Below are 19,171 nucleotides of genomic sequence, written 5' to 3'. Positions count from 1 at the left end.
CAAGAAAATCCCCCCGTCATCACCGATGGCTTTGGCCCTGTTCCCCACAGCATCGCACCGGGAGCGGATGTTGAGCGGCTCGCCCGGTATGACACCTAAATCCTTGACAGAGTCACGGCTTCCCGGAGTACAGTTCCCCCTCGGTGGCCTGCCTGCTCTGTCCTGCTGCCCGCTCCCACTGCGCCAAGAGGGGACCTGGTGACTGGAGCTGCTGTGGTTGTGTGAGAGCGCCGGGCTGAGAGACCAAAGGGCACCTCCGTTCTGGAACAGAGGGGTCTGGCCTGGAGGCGCAGTCGCCCCCGGTTTGGGGCACAGAAGGGGCTGTGGCTAGCAGCAGCTTGAAGCCCGTCGCCCAGCTGCGCTAGGCACTGTTTGAATGAATGCAACGTCCGTGTTACATACGGGCTCCGGGTGCTCGGTCGGAAGCACTGAACTGCCTCAGAGTTCTCTGTTTGCAAGGTCGGTGCCAGGAGATTAGAGAGACAAGGCGGGGAGGGGATCTCTTTCATTCTCCAACTTCTGCTGGGGAGAGACCAGCCTTCGAGCTCCACAGAGCTCGTCCTCAGGCCCTGGTGTCTCTCCCCAACAGAAGCGGGTCCAATAAACCATATGACCTCCCTGGCCTGGTCTCTCGGTGTTTTCTGCTCCCACGGGCGTGACTGGGAAGGGCCACAGGGCTCAGCAGGCTCAGGGAGAAACCTCAGCCCCACTGGAGACAGGAGGGGAGCAAACCTCACAATCCGCGTGGTCACTGCAGGTCTGTGCATCTGCCCACTCCTCCCTCAGTGGCAGTCTGTGGGGGAGGTCTAGGGTGGCCAGATGTCCCGATTTTAGAGGGACAGTCCCAATTTTGGGGTCTTTTTCTTATATAGGCTCCGATTACCTCCCACCCCCGTCCCGATTTTTCACACTCGCTGTCTGGTCACCCGAGGGAGGTCTGGCAGCCCCCTCCCCAGCCACAGTCCGTGCGTGCCCAGCAGTCTGTGTGTGTCTCAGCAGCCCCCTGCTCACTCCCACGTGGAGCCCAGATCGGGGTGGGCTGGGCCTCTGGTTTGTTTGATCCCTGAAGGGTTTTCTGGGCACTAACTGGGACCCCAAGTTTCTCCTAATTTGAGGAAATCCCTGTGACAACTCACCTTTTCCGGGGGTCTGTTTCACACCCTCCGCCAGAGACGTTCCCCATTCTTTCTCCAGTTCAGCTGGCAGCAGGTCTCGTGCGAGGGGCGGTGGAGAGCTGAGATTTCAGGCTGCCGTGTTGTGGCGGGATTGCTGCGATTAACTGGCTGAACGTGCTAATTCTGAGGACGAAAGGGGGAAAGGGGCAGAGATCGAGAGTCAGGGATGAAATGGAGAAAATACAGGAAGCATTTCGAGCAAGGGCGAAGTGCAATGACCAGAATCCAGAATATTCTCTGCACCCCTTGTCTAACTCTGGGCCCGATTCTCTTCCGCATTGACGGCCCTTTTCCTGTCTCCGGCCGTGTCTGGAGGGCTTTATGCCCTGTCCAGCCCCTTCACACTGCCAGGAAGGGAGAGGTGTGATGGAATCTTCGCCCAAACAGGAACCAGGCCCTGTGTCACCTTCATCCTGGGTTTCCGATGACCCCGAGAAGTTGGGGGGCCACCGGCACCTAGAGCATGGCCCTGCCACAGAGGCCCCGCCCCCGGTCATCCTCTTCCCCCGCGGCCCCGCCCACCCACTGTTCGCTCCTCTGGCCCCCGAGGTCCCCCTACCTGCCCCTTGCTCCTCTCCGCCTCTTCCCCCAAGACTCCACTCACCCCCTGCTTGCTCCTCTGTCCCTTTCCCCGAAGGGGGGCTACCGGGGGGCCATGGGGCCAGGCACCCGTCCCTTTTCTCTGTCTTCGGTGAGCGGGGGGCCGTGGGGTCCTTGGGGAAGGAGGTGGAGCAGGACAGGAAGAGGCACGAGAAGACGGGGCCGCGGGGGAAAAGGCCGAGGGGGGGTGGGGCGCAGGTTTTGGGGGAAGAGGCGGAGGGGGGATGGGAAGAGGCAGAGCAAGAGCAGGGCATCGGGCTAAGAGGCAGAGGGGAGCGGGGTGCAGGCGGGGCCCCCACTTCTCTGGAGCTTCGCTTCCAGCGCTCGAAAGATGACCACGGGCCCACGGGCCTCCGGAGGGGAGACCCGCCCCACATCCCCAGTGTTTCCCCCCAGCATGGACGGCCTTTTGAGGGAGGCTCAGCCTCCTCTGGCCTCTTCTACGGGCTGCCCGTGCTCAGCTCCTTCCACGCTCTGGAGAGGAGCAGCACCCAGGGGTGGGGCTGAGCCGGGGGGCGCTGGGTGAGGGGCAGAGGCCTCAGGAGCTGAGACCGCGGGGACACAGCGTGAGGCACCATCCCAGGCATCCCCATGAAAGGAGCAGAACAGGGTTTCCTTGGGGTGGGGAGTGTATGGAGAGCGTCCCAGGGTCGGTGGAGATGTATTGCCCTGGTGAGCAAGTGTGGCTAAAACACAGGCCTCGCTGTGAGCGGGATTTGAACCTGCGCAGGGAAACCCGATTGGATTTCGAGTCCAACGCCTTAACCGCTCGGCCCTCACAGCTGTGAATGACGTGGCCCCCTAAGGCCCGAGAAACTGGTAAATAATCACAGTGCCCAGGCCTGAAGTCCTCTGAAACACAGAATTCAAACAGGAAACCTTGCTCCCAAAGCGCAGGGGGATTTGGGGTTGTCGTTGCTTAGCCATGTGGTTAAACATCAAACCAACCCCTTCCTGTGGGGCCTGTAATTGTTGCTATCCCCACTGTAAAGGGAGACAGGGAGAGGTTCACTGACCTGACCAAGGCCACGCAGGGAGTTAGAGCCCAGCTCTGCCCCTCCCTGCTTTATCCTCCCCTGTCCTGACTGTCTCGCTCGATTCACCTGTTTTTATTGTCTCTTGTCTCTCTTTATAAACAGGACTAAGCCATGACTGGACTGTCAGACAGGAGAATGGGACATGGCTCCCTTCACCTGGACCCTGGATTTCTCGTTACTTCAGAGAAACTTCTCAGTGGAAAAATGAATCACATTCAAATGACTACAGATGATGAACCGTTTGCTATTTTTGTTGCCTTGGAACACGGCTCTCCTGCCCCCGCCCGCCCCAGCCTCTTCCCCTGAGTCAGGAATTATGGTTTATTGGTTCACTCTGATTTGTTTCAGTTTTATGTTCGGGTCTCTTGCAACTAATTGTTCAGAACCTGTCACTTCCAAAAGTCCCAGACGCGTGCCTCGGTTTCCCCACCTAGCTCCCTTCTCGGTACCTTTGATTTTCCTCAGAGTCTCCTTCAGAGCACTGGTTTGTTGGCACCAATAACCAGGTCTGATTTCCAGGTCAGGAGACGTGTCCTCCAGCTGCTGGAACTTTCCTTTTTCACATCAAGAAAGAAACAGGTTTTTTCCCCAATAATCATGATTTATTTTATTTTTGTATTTTACTGTGAATTTCTTGCCACTGTAAAATGCTGAATTGAGGGGCCTGGAGAATGAATCTCTGTGTAGCCAGCCACAGAATAGCTACAGCCCCAGCAATGGCTGGGAAAGCTTCCCCGAGGTGTCCCGTCAATGTGCTTCAGCCCTGATTGACTGAGACCAGCTCTGGGGACAGGACGGGAGTTCAGTCCCCATGGGCAATTCACTCCTCGGCCTCCATGCTTCAGTGACCAATAGATTCCAATGTTCCTGCTGGTCTTTGTTCTGTGGACATCTGCCCACCTGCATCTGGACCGAGATCAACTCCCCTCAAACCAGCTCATTCCTCACCGGTTTCTGAATGGTCATCACGTCCTACAGACATTTGTTCACTCCTGCCCTGGGCAGAAGAGAACCCCAGTGCCCTGGAGGTGACAGGCCCGGACTGTGTCCCCGGAGTCCCGGGGCATCGTCCCTGCCCGAAGGCTGTGGCTGCACTGGGGAGTTTACAGCGGCAGTCTCTAGTGGAGCCGCTGGAAGCCGACGGGAGGGAGCTCTCCACCCTCAACGAGCAGCCATAGCCATGTTGGCAGGAGAAGCTCTCCCAGCACCATAGCACTGTCCACACCGGCGCTTAGGTCAGTGTAACTTGTGTCACTCAGGGGGTGGCTTATTCACACCCCTGAGCCACATACGTTCTACCGACACAAGGGGGAGTGTAGACGCAGCCTTAGCAGAGAAGCGATTAAGAAAACCGCTTTAGTTTTGGAGGAAATGCAGGAACCCCAGGTTTGTAATAAACCAAAGGAGATTCCGACCCCACGAGTCACCTTCCCCACTTTGCAGCTGTGCCCTGGGACAGTTGTTTTGTCTCAGCCTGTGGCCAGAATAATGAGGTGTGAAGGGGAAGGAGCCAGGCACCTGTCTATGGTGTTTCTGACATCCTAGAGGGGAGAAAGGAGAAAAGACGCTCAGTCCCCCATGCCACTCACACAGGGGGTGGGAACTTTGGTGGTAATTTAAAGAGAATCAAGGGGCTCAAAGAGAGACAAAGGTGTTAACGTCACCCTGTCACTGTCCAATATTAAACAGGTGAAACAAGGCTTGCCGTTTGGGCTGCTGGACAGAACAAGCCTTCAGGCTGAAAAGTGACATCGTTTCTCGCAATTTCAGCAAAACCCCAAATCAAACAAACCCCCACAACAACAGGCACCTGAAAAGTCCTGCCCCTGACTTCACCTTTCCAAGGTCTTGTCCGCACTCTCTCCCGCCCCAAGTGAGAATCCTACACCTTGAGAAACAAACCAATTCAGACCCTAATGCAGCTCTCCCTCTGCAGGATGTTGGAGAAAACACAGGTGAAAAAAACTTCCAAGGTAAGCTGCAAACGCAGCCTTGGTCGAAATTTGAAGCCGGGATCTCTTGCGTGGTAAAGGAGACTCATGCCCGAGTCCAACAAACCCTTTGGGAACTCGAAGGAAGCCGCATCCCACAGGAGTTTCCAAAGACAAACCACCGGCCACACACCCAGGCAGAAGAAGCCTGGACATGGGAAGGGGCAGCAGCAAACACACCCTGGGGGAGGGCTTGTCCGGGAGCTGCAGCCAGGCCCCTTGGCACCCAAAGTGAGAATCAGACCCTTACAACAACAAGCCACATTTGGCCATTGCTGAAATTGTCAGGCCTCAGAACTTTGGGCCAGAAACCAACAGCCAAATCTAGCTTTAAAACTCAACCACTTGGAAATGGCACTTCCAGCGTGGCACCAGACCGCAGGCGACCGTCTGTGTGTGTCCGGTTGGCTGCCGGCAGGTAGAGTCCAGGGCCTGCATCTTCGCTTCCCACAGCGGGAGATTTTGAGACCCTGACAATTAGGGGAAGGACAGGCAGGCCGTGGCCACGCTTGCAGATGCACGGTGCTGTGAGTTAAACCTGCCTTCTACAGCCGCGCAGGGGGAGCGCTGCAGCCTGTCCACACTGGCAGCTGCCAGCCCACTGTCCTGGCCACGTTTGCCGCTGCAGTGGGAGGGGCGCATTGGGGCAGCCATCCCAGCGTTCCCGTGGCTGCAACGTGCTTTTCCAACGGGGGTGGGGTGGAGTGTGACAGGGAGCGTGGGGGGAGAGAGAGTGGGTTTGGGGGGCTGAGAGTGTGTCAGCGTGCTGTCTTGTAAGTCCAGACCTCCCTCCCCCGCCTCTCTCTCACTCACTGAAAGCAAACGGCCGTTCTTTCCTTTTTTCTCATAGACGAGAGAAGCAGCCGCTCGCTGAAATGGACCCCAACCCCGCCTCGCCGCCGCCTCGCTCTGCAAGCAAACAGGAGCGGCCGGCGCTCCAAACGGAGCCCCCCGCCTGCCTCTCACTCATTCAAAGCCAACGGGAGCCGTGTGTGTGTGTTTGATAAGCAGCCCCCGAAACGGAGCTTTGAAACGGCACGGCCACGTCCGGAGTTCACAACCGAACAAGAGAGGACGCGTCAGTTAAAAGGATTATGGGGAGTTTCCGGAGGTCAATCAGTGCCTAATAACCTTACTCCCCGTTTACACTGGAGCTGGAGCGTCTCAGCCGATGCGCAACAGCTGTTAATCCTCTCGGGGAGGTGGAGTACCAGGAGCGCTCCAGCCAGGGAGTCAGAGCGCGCTACGTGCCTGGCCAGTGTGGACGGGAGTAAGGTAGAGCGCTCTGGGAGGCTTTATTGCGGTGTAACATGCAAGTGTAGCCAAAGCCGTAGATAAAAACCCAAAGAAAGTATCAAGAGTTCTCCTTCCTGGCTGAGCTGGGTGTGCTGTCCAGGTCACGGATGGTCATTCTGGGGCGGGAGGTGGGGCTGGTCCAGTTTGGGGGGGTTGTTCTGGGGCAGGATGTGGGTCTCAGATATTTGGAGGATTGGCCCAGAGCTCAGTCTTTTGGGGGCACAGCTGGTGGTCCTGATCCTAGTCTGTCTGCCTCTCTTCTGGCAGAGAAGGCCAAGCCAGGCGAGCTTGGCCTTCAATCAAAGTTGGCATATTCCCATGCAAAGTTTTGATTTAATCAAAATAACATTTTCCAGCAGAAAAATTGTTCCATTAGAATTTTTTTTTTGACCAGCTCTAATTTGTATACGTGAGTGAGTAAAGGACAAGGGAAGTCGCAGGGCAATGGGGTATCTACGCCACGGATTTCTGGGTTAACAAAGGGAGGAGTTAGTCTCAGTTTGGACTCATCACACTTAGTTCAAAGCTACTCTGCAGTCCGCAAAAACCAGAGAATACGAGACTGTGCCCAGAAAGGAAATGTCCAATGACTAAGCCAAGTTCAGTCACAATTTCTGCAGAGCCTGCATCACCCAGTGCTGGGAGAGCTTGGATACAGAGGTCTCCTGCCCTCAGTGCAGAGAGGTCTTTCCCCAGAGGAATCTCAGACTTAACAAGAAGCTCAGGAATGTTGCAGAAGCAGTCAGAGAATTGAGGTTGCAGTCAGTGAAGGAACCAGAAGCAGAGACATTGTATGAGAAACACAAAGAGCCTCTGAAACTTTTCTTCAAAAAGGATAAAATCCTCATCTGTGTCGTGTGTGACAAATCCAAGGAGCACAGAGATCACTCTGTGATTTCTGCAGAGGAGGTTGCTGCTGAAGAATTCAAGGTAGGAATTTACTGACTAATCATCATTTTTATAGCTAGAGCCTTGGGAAACTCACCTGCTCTGCCCCTCCCACCACATCCCAGAGACACAAACTCCCTTTCATTGCTTCTCCCCTCTTGGGGCCGAGGAAGCAGTAGGATGCTGCTGGGGCTGTCCTCTGGGCACACATCCCCATCACGCTTTCCCTGCAGAACTCCTCACGCAGGCAGGAAGGGAGCCCCACCCTCATGAGACTTAGCGGGGGCACTGAAGTGGTGCTCCCATCCTACAGACCCGAGCAAGTCTGTTTGATAAAATCAGGGGTGGGATTGCAGGAAGCAGGGACTGGGTGGGAGGGAGCAGCACAGCAATAGGGCACTGTAGCAGGGTCACCGCCTCCAGCGTGCCCCCTCATGGCCCAGGGTGGCTCTGCAGAGGCCCTGCCTCAGTTTCCCTCTGAGGTTCCCAGAAATAATCCACAAAGGGTTGTGGTCAATTACACCCCTGCTCTCCCAGCAGGGACTCCCAGGACTTTTTGGCTGGAGTTTGGCCTTATCACCATGAAGAAGATCCAAGGCCTCCTCTGCCTTTTACTCAGACCTCCTCCCTCTGGCCATCCATAGGCCTCTGTTTTGGCTACCCCAGGCCTGATTGGAGCACATAACCCACCTGTGACGGGTTCAGTCACAGAGACCCCCTCGAGACGGTCACTCGATGTGCTGGGGATACCACTGAGAACTACCCCCCTGCCAGAAAAGGTACCCCTTCACTCCTGTCTTGCTGAGTTAAGACACTCCACTCAGCTCCAGCACAGACCAAGGGGTTGGGCCACACCCCCCTGCAGTTTACTGAGACGGAGATTCACTCAGCCCAGGGGCTTCTCAGTTAACAGGGACTTTCCCAGCACACAAGATTCAGTCTTTCTGGGAGACTAAACCCAAAATAAATCTGTTTTACTCTGTATAATGCTTATACAGGGTAAAATCATAAATTGTCTGCCCCCTATAACACTGATAGAGAGAGATGCACAGCTGTTTGCTCCCCCCAGGTATTAATCACTTACTCTGGGTTTATTAATAAACAAAAGTGATTTGATTAAGTATAAAAAGTAGGATTTAAATGGTTTCAAGTAGTAACAGACAGAACAAGGAAGGTCACAAAAGTAAAATAAAACAAATTCACAAGTCTAAGCCTAAGACGTTAAGAAACTGATTACAGGTAATATCTCACCCTCAAAGATGTTCCAATAAGCATACTTCACAGACTGGATTCTTTCCTAGCCTGGGCCCAATCCTTTTCAGACCAAAGCTGTAGTTTATGGCCTGGGTCCAGCAACCTTGAGCCAGCTGAAGACAAAAGGGTGGGGCTGCAGGACCTTTTATATTCTCTTTCTTGTAGGCGGAAATTCCTTTGTTCCTTTGCAAAATCACAGCAACAGTATGGAGTTTGTAGCCACATGGGCAAGTCACATGTCCATGAAAGAGTCAGCTTTTTGCAGGCTGACACCATTGTTTACATGTTAGTTTGAATGTTCCCAGGAAAGCTCAGGTGTGGACTGGCGTCTCCCAACGCCCATTGTTAGTTAAATGTTTGCTGATGGGCCACTCATCAGCACACACAGAGAAATACAAGTTTATATCTTATTTCCCTAAATTCAGACATAGAAAAGATACATGCAAACAAATAGGATGAATCTATTCAGTAGATCATAACCTTTGCAAAGATATGTTACATGGCATATTTAGCATAAAGCAAATTCCAGTTATGTCATATTTATATTCATCAGCATATGTTCATAAACATATGGAGTGCAATGTCACACCACCCACTCCTGGTCACTGGTCCTTCTTCATTGTCCCCACCTGCGTAGGAGAGCTGTCTATGTCACAGGTAGGGCTGAGACCCATCTCCCTTTCAAGGGCCAGCCACCCTGTGACCAGCATTGTCAACTGTCCACATCTCCTAGGGCCACAGCGAGAGAGTCCCCATCCTGCGGATATCCGTTTGGGAATTTGGGCCATAGATTTCAGTGTGCAAGCCTTGTGCCCATACAATTTTCTGTGTTGACATTCATAACAATATTTAATAGAATGCACTGGTTTCCCATTGCAGTAGCATCTACGAGTCCCAGTGAGGGATTAGGGCCCTCTTGTGCCAGGCACTGTACAGACAAGTTAACCAAAGGGAGCTCACAGTCTAAAACCAGGACCATGTGCAGCAGGTGGATAAAGAAACAGACTGGGGTGGGAGTGGGGGACTCGTAAGGATGGCTGAGTATATTAGCGATCTCGATAGTCCGTTTGCTGCCCGTTTCCTCGGTGCAGCGTGTAACTGCCCATACTTTTCAATCTAGAGTGTTTCAGGTGCTTGAATGGCAGCAGGCAGGAGGGGGAGTCCACGGCCCAGTCTCCCCTCCCTGCTGGGGGCTTGGCAGGGAGGTCAGAATCGGGCTGAGGGTGCTGATACCCTCTTGGCACTGGTTCCCAAAGGGTGGGTTGTGACCTGCCAGAGGGTCATGGGAAGGTGGTAGATGAGTGGTGGGCTTGGTGCACAGGTGAGATCCTTGGGGGGGAGGAATTGCAGAGCTGAGGCCACCCTACACTCAGCCGCAGTGGTGACTCCTGTCCCACGGGGCTGGGTCCAGCTCTCCACAGAGGGAGTTATGGCCAGAAAGAACCCCGTGGGCAGACTCCAGCATGAAGCTTCTTGTCCCGTCTGTCTGGAGTATTTCAGAAAACCTGTCACTCTGGAGCGGGGGCACAATTTCTGCTGAGCCTGCATCATCCAGTGCTGAGAGAAATCAGGTATAGCCATCACCTACCCTCAGTGTAGACAAACTGTGAGCAGAGAAACCCCAGGCCGAAGAGGCAGCTGGCAGCTGTCATAGAAATAACCAAACAACTGAGTTTACAGGTAATAAAGGATGCAGGAGGGGAGAGGGTGTGTGGGGAACACCAGGAGCCTCTCAAGCTGTTCTGTGAGGAGGATCAAAGTCCCATTTGCCTAGCGTGTGACAGATCCCGGGCTCACCGAGATCACACAGTCGTTCCCATTGAGGAGGCTGCAGAGGAGTACAAGGTAAGGAATTGCTGTCAAGTTTAATGAGTTATAGCTTTGGGTTTTAATTACCAGTTAATTTAATCACATGTTGACAGTCACAGGTATAACAGCATCATTCTGCTTTGTAAAGCCTTCACTGTATGAGAGATGCTGTAAAGGGTAAATGATGTGGCAGTGTGGCAAGCCGGGCAAGAGATGAAGACTTTACATACAGATGTTTGATGTGGCATCTTTTATCTGAAATCCCGAATCCTTTTCGAAACTGGCTCCCACTGGTGAAATAAGGGAATTTTCTACAGAACTGAAGCTGTTAAATGATCAGTGAGGTTTAAATCACCAGAGCTGCAGGCCAGTCTGTGTGAGAGTGCTGCCCTCAGGCTGCAGAAGGGGGAGTTACATGCTGTGGTTATTGCTGATTTGTATCATAGTATTTATTATTATTTACTTACATACAGACCTCAGACAAGATCCGACCTCTACTGTCCTGGGCCCTGCACAAAACCCAGTGAGGGACAATCCCTGGCCTGTTTATAGTCTAAGTAGATAAGACAGACGGAAGGTGGGAGGGGAAACTGAGGCACAACAAGGGGATGGGGCTTGTCCAAGGTTACTGAGCAGCTCAGTGGCAGAGCTGGGATTAGACCCCAGGTCTCCCAACGCCCAGTCCAGTACCCTAATCACTAGGTCACGCTGCCTCCACAGCAGTGATGAAGTGTGGCCATTAGGAGGGAACAACACCTTGATAAAGGTCCTAGGCCCAGCAAGGAGATGACGTTTCTCCTTGGGATTCTGAATTCCCACGTTGCTGGTCTGCGCTAGAGGAGCTCGCTGGGCTGAACACGGGGTGGCCCCTGAGCACCTTGAGCTCCTGCACAAGAGGGCTCCAGGCAGTGCAGGTCCCTGTCAGATCTCTTTGGGATTGAACTTGATTGCAGCAAAGCTAACCCCCGGGTGGGGCTGCCCCGCATCAGTCTGAGGGACCAGCCACAGTGGCTCCATTAGTCCTCACGCTGCTCTCCCACGGTGCAGCATTTTGACACCCCAGAACCCGCTGCTGCTGGCAGCTTTGCTGGGAGCTGTGGAATAGCTGCCCAGGCGGCATTGCCATGGGAAGGGCTCAGGACAGCGCTCGGGCCAAGCCCCACCGTCCTCAACAAAACCCAGAACGTCTAATGGGGTTTGCCCTAGTGCTACGACCAGTTCCGTCCAGCCAGTCCCATCCACGAGGCTTGAGAGCTTACAGTCAGTGGGAGTTGGGCTCCGCTGAGAATCCCAGCCCAGATTTCTCACCCTGCAGGCTTCTGGGATTGCTGTCACTTGGTTAGTTAAACCTTCTCCAAAACAGGTTGTTTCACACCGTGAAAGAACAATGCAAGGGTGTGACCCCAGTTTCATGGTGGTGTAAATCAGGGGAGACACAAAGTCAAATACAAACCTCTCCAGCTCCATTAATATTAATATGACTTAAAGTCCTTGGTCTCGCTGATATCATAACCCTGCTTGGTTGTCCTGTCATCAATACAGTCAGTTGTTTGTTTGTTTGTTTGTTTTTGTTAAGGGTTGAAAAGGTTCCCCCCCCCCCCCGCCACACACACACACACTCTGATCTATCAAAATAAAAATCAAACCACCCAAAACATTTCCATTTGTTCAGGAAAAGATCCAGGCCCATTTGCAGACTCTGAGGGAGGAGAGAGAAAAGTTTCTGGGCTTTAAAGTGACTGGAGAGAAGAGGAGCCAGGAGTATCTGGTAGGTGCCCGTCATTTTTCACCTGCATTTGTAATGAGCTGGATGGAGGCCGTTCAGTCCTGGGTAAAGCAGAATTCAGTTAAGTGGGGAATAATCACTAGTGAATCAAAACGAGTTGTTTTAGCAGGAACTACTGCTCAGGCTTACACCTTAAACTATTGTTCTTATCTACTGTGTATTAACTACTGTTAGTTTAATTAAACTCACTTTATAGGGAACAATTTACATTGATGAACTAACCGAATTTTGAATTAGAAAATCCAATGCACTCGAACATAAACCCCAGGGATACATGTTCACTTCTCAGTTTTCAGCCTCTCTAAGCCCAGAGTTTGGAGGAAAAGTTCTTTGTTTACTGTTTTGTGTTGCAGCCTAAATAAAAACAGGTATTCCTTGGTGCAGTGTGTTGGTTTCTTAATTGAACAATTATCCCTCTGCTCCTCTCTGGTTTACAGTCCCTTTGTGCTCATTTCCCTCTTCCTGTCATTCGCCTTGTACACCTTAGGCCACGGTAAGGATTTCTTGTTTTACAGTCCTAGCTGTTTTCTTATTTTCACTACAGCTCGCTTCCTCCTTATTTCTTAAGTCTGTTTCTCTTTAATTACACTTTATCCTTTATTACACCATATTTCCTTCATATCTCCTTCTTACGTTACTTTTCCCATAGTTTTTCGAACAATGCTTTTTGAATAATTTCTTATGTTGCAAAGGCCGTGTCCACACTACGTAGCTTTCAGTGACATGGCCACGTCAACACAGCTGTGTCACCACAAGTCGGGCAGCGTGGCCGCTGTTTGTTGGCTCCTTTGCCGACAAAATACTCCCCCCCCACGAGCGCCGTTCGCGTTTGTGACAGGAGAGCGCTCCTGCCGACAGCGTGCTGTTCACACTGGCACTTGCTGCAACAAAACGTTTGTCTCCCGCCCGGGGGAGAGGGTTTAGCACCTCTGAAAGACAAAAAATTTAGTCATTCAATTGCCAGTGTGGACATAGCCTTAGAAACTCCAGCTGTTTTTCCTCTTGTTTAACTGTACTGTTCTTCCTTTTACTTTCCCTCTTTTCCCCGCCTGCCATTGTCTTTCCTCTTACTGTCCCTTTGGTGGGTCCCCTACTGTTCCGATTACCCTCGTCTTTCCTGTTCCTCCTGAACTGGGCTTCAGCTCTGTTCCTGGCACCCCCGCGACGATGCATCTCAGCCACTGTGGTCCCTATCCACGGGCTCCCCACTTACTGCGTCCCTTCTTTTGTGGTGCCAGGCGCTGCCGGGCTCGCTGCTGGCCTCTCTCTCTCTCCCAGCACTGGGAAGCCTCCCTCCAGACTCCACCTGCTGTTTCTGCCGCTCACAGCAGCACTCCAGGGGGAGTGGCCGCCTCCCCCCACCCCCGCTGTTTTTTTCCCTTTTATTTCCCCCCAAAAAACATAGGTGCTGGAACTAGGGGTTCTGGGGGTGCTGCCCCTGGGCTTGAAGGAGTGGTAACAACACAAATACATGGCTTCCGCCTTCAGCACCCCCCTATAAAGAGCATTTCAGCACCACTGCCCAAAAACTGTCCCCAGGCTTGAGCTCACCCCACCTCAGTGGTCCTGGAATACTTGGCGTTCTCGAGACTTCTCCCGGAGCAGCTGGTTTGGGCTCCCCTTCAAAAAAAAAATTCTAAATCCCATGAGGCTGCCTCTGAGCCACAACCTGGCAGTGCTGTGTCCATTGCCCAGCAGCCTCCGGTACTGGTGGGGCTTTACACACTGACGTGAGGCGTGAGGTGTGTCTGTAGGTAGAGTCCTCTGTGGCCTTGGGGAGAGTGAGCGTTTGTCAGTTGATCCCTGATCCTGGGACACTGTGTGGGTGTGTGTACGTGCAGGTGCACACACACCTCCCTATGGGGGGGCCTGAAAAACCCTCTCCCTAGAGAAGGGTAACATCTTCCTCTTCAGAGTCTATCATTTCATTTCAATCAGTGAATCAATTTCCAGCTTTTGTGGCTTCGATGAAAATCTTCCCAAGGTGAACTGAACGTATCCAGTGCAGCGCTCGATGCCTGAGTCTGTACGTTTTTATTGAATTGTTTCTTTCTTTTCTTCTCTGTCAAGGTAATTCTGTGGAGATCTGGGAACCTAACAGAACTTTCCATTGTCTGGATTTTTTTAAACGGGGGGCGGGGAATTGGGTAGAACCAAAAATGAACTTTTAAAAAATTTTGAGCAGATAAAAAAAAATATTTTTTCTTGGACAAATGACATCTTTCACTTTGATAAACTCAAAATGTTTTGTTTCGATCTGGACCATTTTTTAAAATGATATAATTATATTAACCATAAGGAAATTTTCAAATAAATTTATTTCAAATAAAAAAAATCAAGCTATTTTCTTAAGAAATAGTTGAAATAAATGTCTTGATTTTTTCAAGATTTTTATTTATTTTTTACCAAACAGCAAATTTACATGAACTCATGAAACATTTCAGAGGCGACAAAACTGCATTTTCCCTGAAGAAAAGTTTAGTGCAAAAAAATTTCTCCCAGATCTAGTGCTGAGTCCTGAATCCCGCTGCCTTGGGGTCTCCATCTCTGAGGTCCCTGATAACGCACTATCCTGACCGGGTCACACATGGAAATATCTCTGTAAGAGAGATAGAGGCCAAATGGGAAGGTGTGAGAAAATCCTCTCCCTCGTGGGATACAGGGCATAGTCTCCCACAAGGTATAGTCAAGTGCTTGATGTCTTAGAATTGGAAAAGAAAGTCTCCCTCCTGCACACTCAGCACTCCATGCAAGGACCCCAGGCTCCGTCCATGTCCCTGACCAGCCCTTTCCCTCCTGCTTTACAGAAACAGACCCAGGCGGAGAGGCAGAAGATTGCATGTCAATTTCAGCAACTGCGGCAGTTCCTGGAGGAACAAGAGCGACTCCTGCTGGCCCAGCTGGACCAGTTGGACAAGGAGATTGTGAACATACAGCATGACTATTTCCCTAAACTTTCTAAGAAGATTTCCCATCTCAGTGAGCTGATCAGTGAGATGGAGGGGAAGGGTCAGGAGTCAGCGAGTGAATTCCTGCAGGTGAGACCAAGTCAGAGAAACATCCCAGATCCCAAACAAAGGGACAGGACTGCTCCTGAATCCTGGACACTGGGGTCAAGCGGTCAGAGAGGACAGCATAACTCAGTGTGTGCATTGCACAAATGTGAGTTACAATTGTTCTTTCAAGAGATAGAGACACTTTTATATTAGAAATGGAAAAGCCTCATTAGCTCAGTGTATCCATGACCCTTGTCCTTTTTACCCTATATCTGCAAAATCCCTTCCCTGAGATCCCAAGTGTGTGACTCAGGTAGGACTGAGATTCTCTCTCTCTCTCTCTCTCTGTCTTTTCTAGGACATTGGAAGCACCTTGAGCAGGGACGTGGCTCTTTCTCACTCCCACACATACCTCTTATGCTGGAAAAAAGCTTGGAAACCATGTTAACACCACATCTCCCCAGGGTCACACAGCAAAATGGGTGGGGCAGGGTCACATTTTGGATACCAATCTCTGATTAACTTAATCCTGAGAGTCTCACCTTTTTATAGAAGAGTCTGGGATTATCTATTGAATTGGATGCTACATCCCTGGGGGACTTGCTGGCTCAGGATTCTGGGGACGGAATAGGAGTGCTGAGGTACTGGTTACCATAGGCACCCATGGGAAAAAATTAGCGGGTTCTCTGCACCCACTGACAACCAAGGTCCCCATGCCCCCCCTGAGCGCGCCACGTCCATGCTCCTCCCCCTCCCTCCCAGCGCTTCCCTGCCACCGGCCCGCCACCAAACAGCTGTTTGGCGGCACTTAGGATGCTCCAGGAGGGAGGGGGACACGGCATGCTTGGGGGAGGAGGCGGAGAAGAGGTGGGACGGGGGTGGGGACTTGGAGGAAGGGGGTGGAATGGGGGCAGGGTGGGAAAAGGCAGGACAGGGACATGGCCAGGGTGGGGTGGGGGTCCAGCACCACCAGGCAGAGGGGAAGTCAGCACCTATGCTGGTTACAATTTAACCCAGGTCTGCTGCGATAAAGAGAGATCCCACCTGTTTGGAGACCAGTGTGGAATGAGCTGGGTAGGGGGGAGTTGGTGTATCAGTCTAGTTCCTAATGGACAGATTTCTACAGCTCTTAGCACTGGAATCTCCTATCCATCAGAAGCATAGAGGCCAGGGAGTGAATTGGCCATGGAGACTCAATTCCCCTTTTAACAAGAAATTATAACGTATCACTAAATGAAATATAAGAATGTGAATTTTTTTCTTTCCAGGTGTGAGAAGAGGAAGCTCCAGAAGTCAGTGGAGATTTCTCCTGAACTGGAAAAGGGGCTCAGCAATTTCTCCCAGAAATATATTGCTCTTAGGGAGACGCTGAGGATGTTCAAAGGTACTAAGACAGGACCTAGGAAGGGAAAGTGGAATATGCCTCTGAGATTGGGAGGAGATGGGCTCTGGCCAATTAGATGACATATCTATTTAATAAAATGTGGAAAGTAGAGAAATTGAGCAGATGTAGCAGGGGCCCAGGCATCAGGATGTTTCAAATTAATTCATGATTTACCAAAGGTCACAACATTAAGGTCCAAATTTAGCCAAATGGCCTAAATTGTGCCCCCTGAGTTTATCTCTCCCAGTTACAGAGCTGGCAAAGCCTATCGGGCCCAATGAATCAGGGGTGATTCTCTAGCTGGATCTCAGGACTTCCCTAGCCTGTGCCAAGGTCTGCACTGCCCTCTGAAGCCACTAAATAGGGGAGTCACAGATTGGCCTTCTCTATCCCTTTGCCAGTTCAGGATGAATTTGGCCCATTGAGTTGACCCTCTTCCATCTCAAATTTCCCCACTTATAAAATAATTGTATCATTATTCATATTTCAGTCTATGGAGGGGAAAGGGCCCCATTGTGCTGAGCTCTGCAGAGTGCTGAGTAAATAGACCCAAAAAGTTTACAATTCAGAGCCCTGACTGCAAATTCTTAACATCCCATGAATGTCAAAGAGACCAAAGTGTGCAAAGCTACTTTCGCCCTAAACTTTTTGCAGGATCTGGGTCTAAGTTATGGCAAAATGCAAGTGGTGAATGAGACAAACCAGCTGGGGTTGGGGGGTGGATGATGAGGGGAGAGGATATCTCTCCTCGAGATTGCATCTCCCAGGTGTGGCTTAATGACAGTTGATTCCATTGCTGTGAGACGTCTGAATAAAAGAGGAAAAAGGAGGTTTCAGACTAGTTGATATTGATATTAAAGCCCTAAGTGTGTGTCTGTGCCTCGGTTTGGTTTTTGGTTGTAATTAAAAGACAGTTATATTGGTTTAGAATAAGAATGCGGTTACACATACGACAGCGTGAAAGCTCATCTTTCTTATCCTTTGCCCCTCCAACCACTCTGCCATCTGAACTGCAGACAAAAAGAGAGAAATCCCTAGGGTCACGCAGACTGGGTGAGATTTCAGCTGGAGACTATCTTTAAATTATGAGAAAATTCCCACAAAAATATGTTAATAAAATCAACCAAACCGACACCGGTCATGCCATACACAGCCCTAAAAATAAAAGCATGTCATGCTAAGGAGATCCCAAGCTGAAGTCAGACAAACAATCCTGAAGCCAATTGCCAACCTTAGTGCTGAGTTCGTGCCCACGCCAATGATCAGAAACACTCGCACTGACCAACATCCAAACACCTGAACACTGATCCTGGCATTTTCATAGGCATTCGTTGACCTTTTTAATATTATATTCAGAGTGATGAACAGAAAAACCTCTCCCCTGAGGGCTGACACATCCCTCTCCTTTGCCCCTTCTCCAATATCCTCCCTTTCCTGTGGGCAGGGCTGGGCTCTCCCATTGGAGCTGCTCACTGCTTCCTGGATTGGGGAGGTGCTCTCCCTCTGAAGCTGCCCACTCTCGCCTCCCCCCACACCCCCCGCCTTCTCTCTGGGCTGGGAATGTGGGTACCCCACCATCTCCTACTCTCTGGTCCGGAGCAGCTCTTCCCCAATGCTGCACCTTCCTCTCTGTTCCCCGGCCTGGGAGTGGAGGCTACATTAGGGGAAGGAGCTTCCCTCTGAGGTTTAAAGCTGGTACCTGCCTCCCTTGCTCCCTCCTCACGAAAAGCTTCTGAGACCTTCCTTGCTGTGTCTGTGCTGCTGGGAATGGAGCAGCCCCAGCAGAGGGAGCTGGGAGCTGAAGTCTCTGCAAACAAAGGAGAAACTAAAGAAGCAGGTCCCATTAAACACAGTGAGGAACTGCAGTGAGAGATCTGCTCAGTCTCAGGTGCCCAAGACAGAAGCAGCTCCCTGGGATCCAGGCTGTCCCAGCCAGACCAGGGCTGCTGGGGAGCGTGAAACATGGCACCACCAGCCCCCAGGACTGAGCTCTGCCCCTCACGCTCTGATTCTCTCTCTCCAGCAAATGTGACTCTGGATCCAGACACAGCTCATCCCCGACTGATCGTGTCTGAGGATCGGAAAAGTGTGAGCTATAGTTACACCCGGCAGGATCTGCCCAACAATCCTGAGAGATTTGATACTAGAGTCTGTGTGCTGGGCTGCGAGGGATTCACCTCGGGGAGACATTACTGGGAGGTGGAGGTGAAGGATGAGGGAACCTGGGCTGTGGGGGTGGCCAGAGAGTCTGTGTGGAGGAAGGGAGGGAGAACCCGTAACCCTGAGGACAGGATCTGGGCTGTGGATTGGTATATGAATACGTTCTGCGCTGTCTCCTCCTCTGAGACGCCTCTGTCCCTGAGTCGTGATCTCAGGTTTATCCGGGTTTCTGTGGACTATGAACAGGGGCAAGTGATATTTGCCAATGCTGATAATGATGACCCAATCTTCACTTTCCCAACAATCTCTTTCGATGGGGAGAGAATCTATCCCTGGTTCCGGGTGGGGCAGAGATCCCAGTTCAGCCTGTGTCCCTGAGACATGGTGGGAGCATAGTGCACTGGGGATCCTGAAATCAGCCTCTCCAGCATCAGACACACCAGTCTCTAGTACTCTTGTATTCCTGCAGACTTTCTATCATGTCGTCTCCATGACCCCAGAAGTTCCATGGGGTCTGGACTGACAAACCATAGGGAGCAGGGAGTGATTGAGATGGAGAAGCCAATCTCATTGCCCCAGGATTGTGCAGCCTGTTTGTCACTGTCCTCTATGGTCAAGAGGACTGTGGGGATCCTGGGTCAGACATGGGGGAAATAGCCCACTAGGAATGAAAAATTGGCTCCTCTAGATGCCGTCATCCTAATCTCTGCGACCCTAGAAGGTTTGCATCTATCTAGTCGTCTGCCTCATGTCATTTCCCATCTGGTAGCTCCTTATCTCTGCCCCCAGAAGGGA

At 51.5% G+C, this 19,171-nt stretch overlaps 1 non-coding gene and 1 pseudogene across 1 annotated transcript; one reads left to right on the top strand and one right to left on the bottom strand.

Moving 5' to 3' along the window:
• Positions 1-2,476: 2,476 nt before the first annotated feature.
• TRNAS-CGA (transfer RNA serine (anticodon CGA)) lies at positions 2,477-2,558 on the bottom strand. The gene has a single exon. It is a non-coding gene; the product is annotated as a tRNA-Ser (tRNA).
• Positions 2,559-9,670: 7,112 nt separating this feature from the next.
• Positions 9,671-18,754, top strand: LOC141996211 (zinc finger protein RFP-like; annotated as a pseudogene).
• Positions 18,755-19,171: the final 417 nt, after the last annotated feature.

The sequence above is a fragment of the Natator depressus genome, chromosome 11 (assembly GCF_965152275.1).
Source record: "Natator depressus isolate rNatDep1 chromosome 11, rNatDep2.hap1, whole genome shotgun sequence".
NCBI classification, from domain to species: Eukaryota; Metazoa; Chordata; order Testudines; family Cheloniidae; genus Natator; species Natator depressus.
Note: the sequence above shows the minus strand (reverse complement) of the source record. Positions and strands in the feature narration are given on the sequence as shown.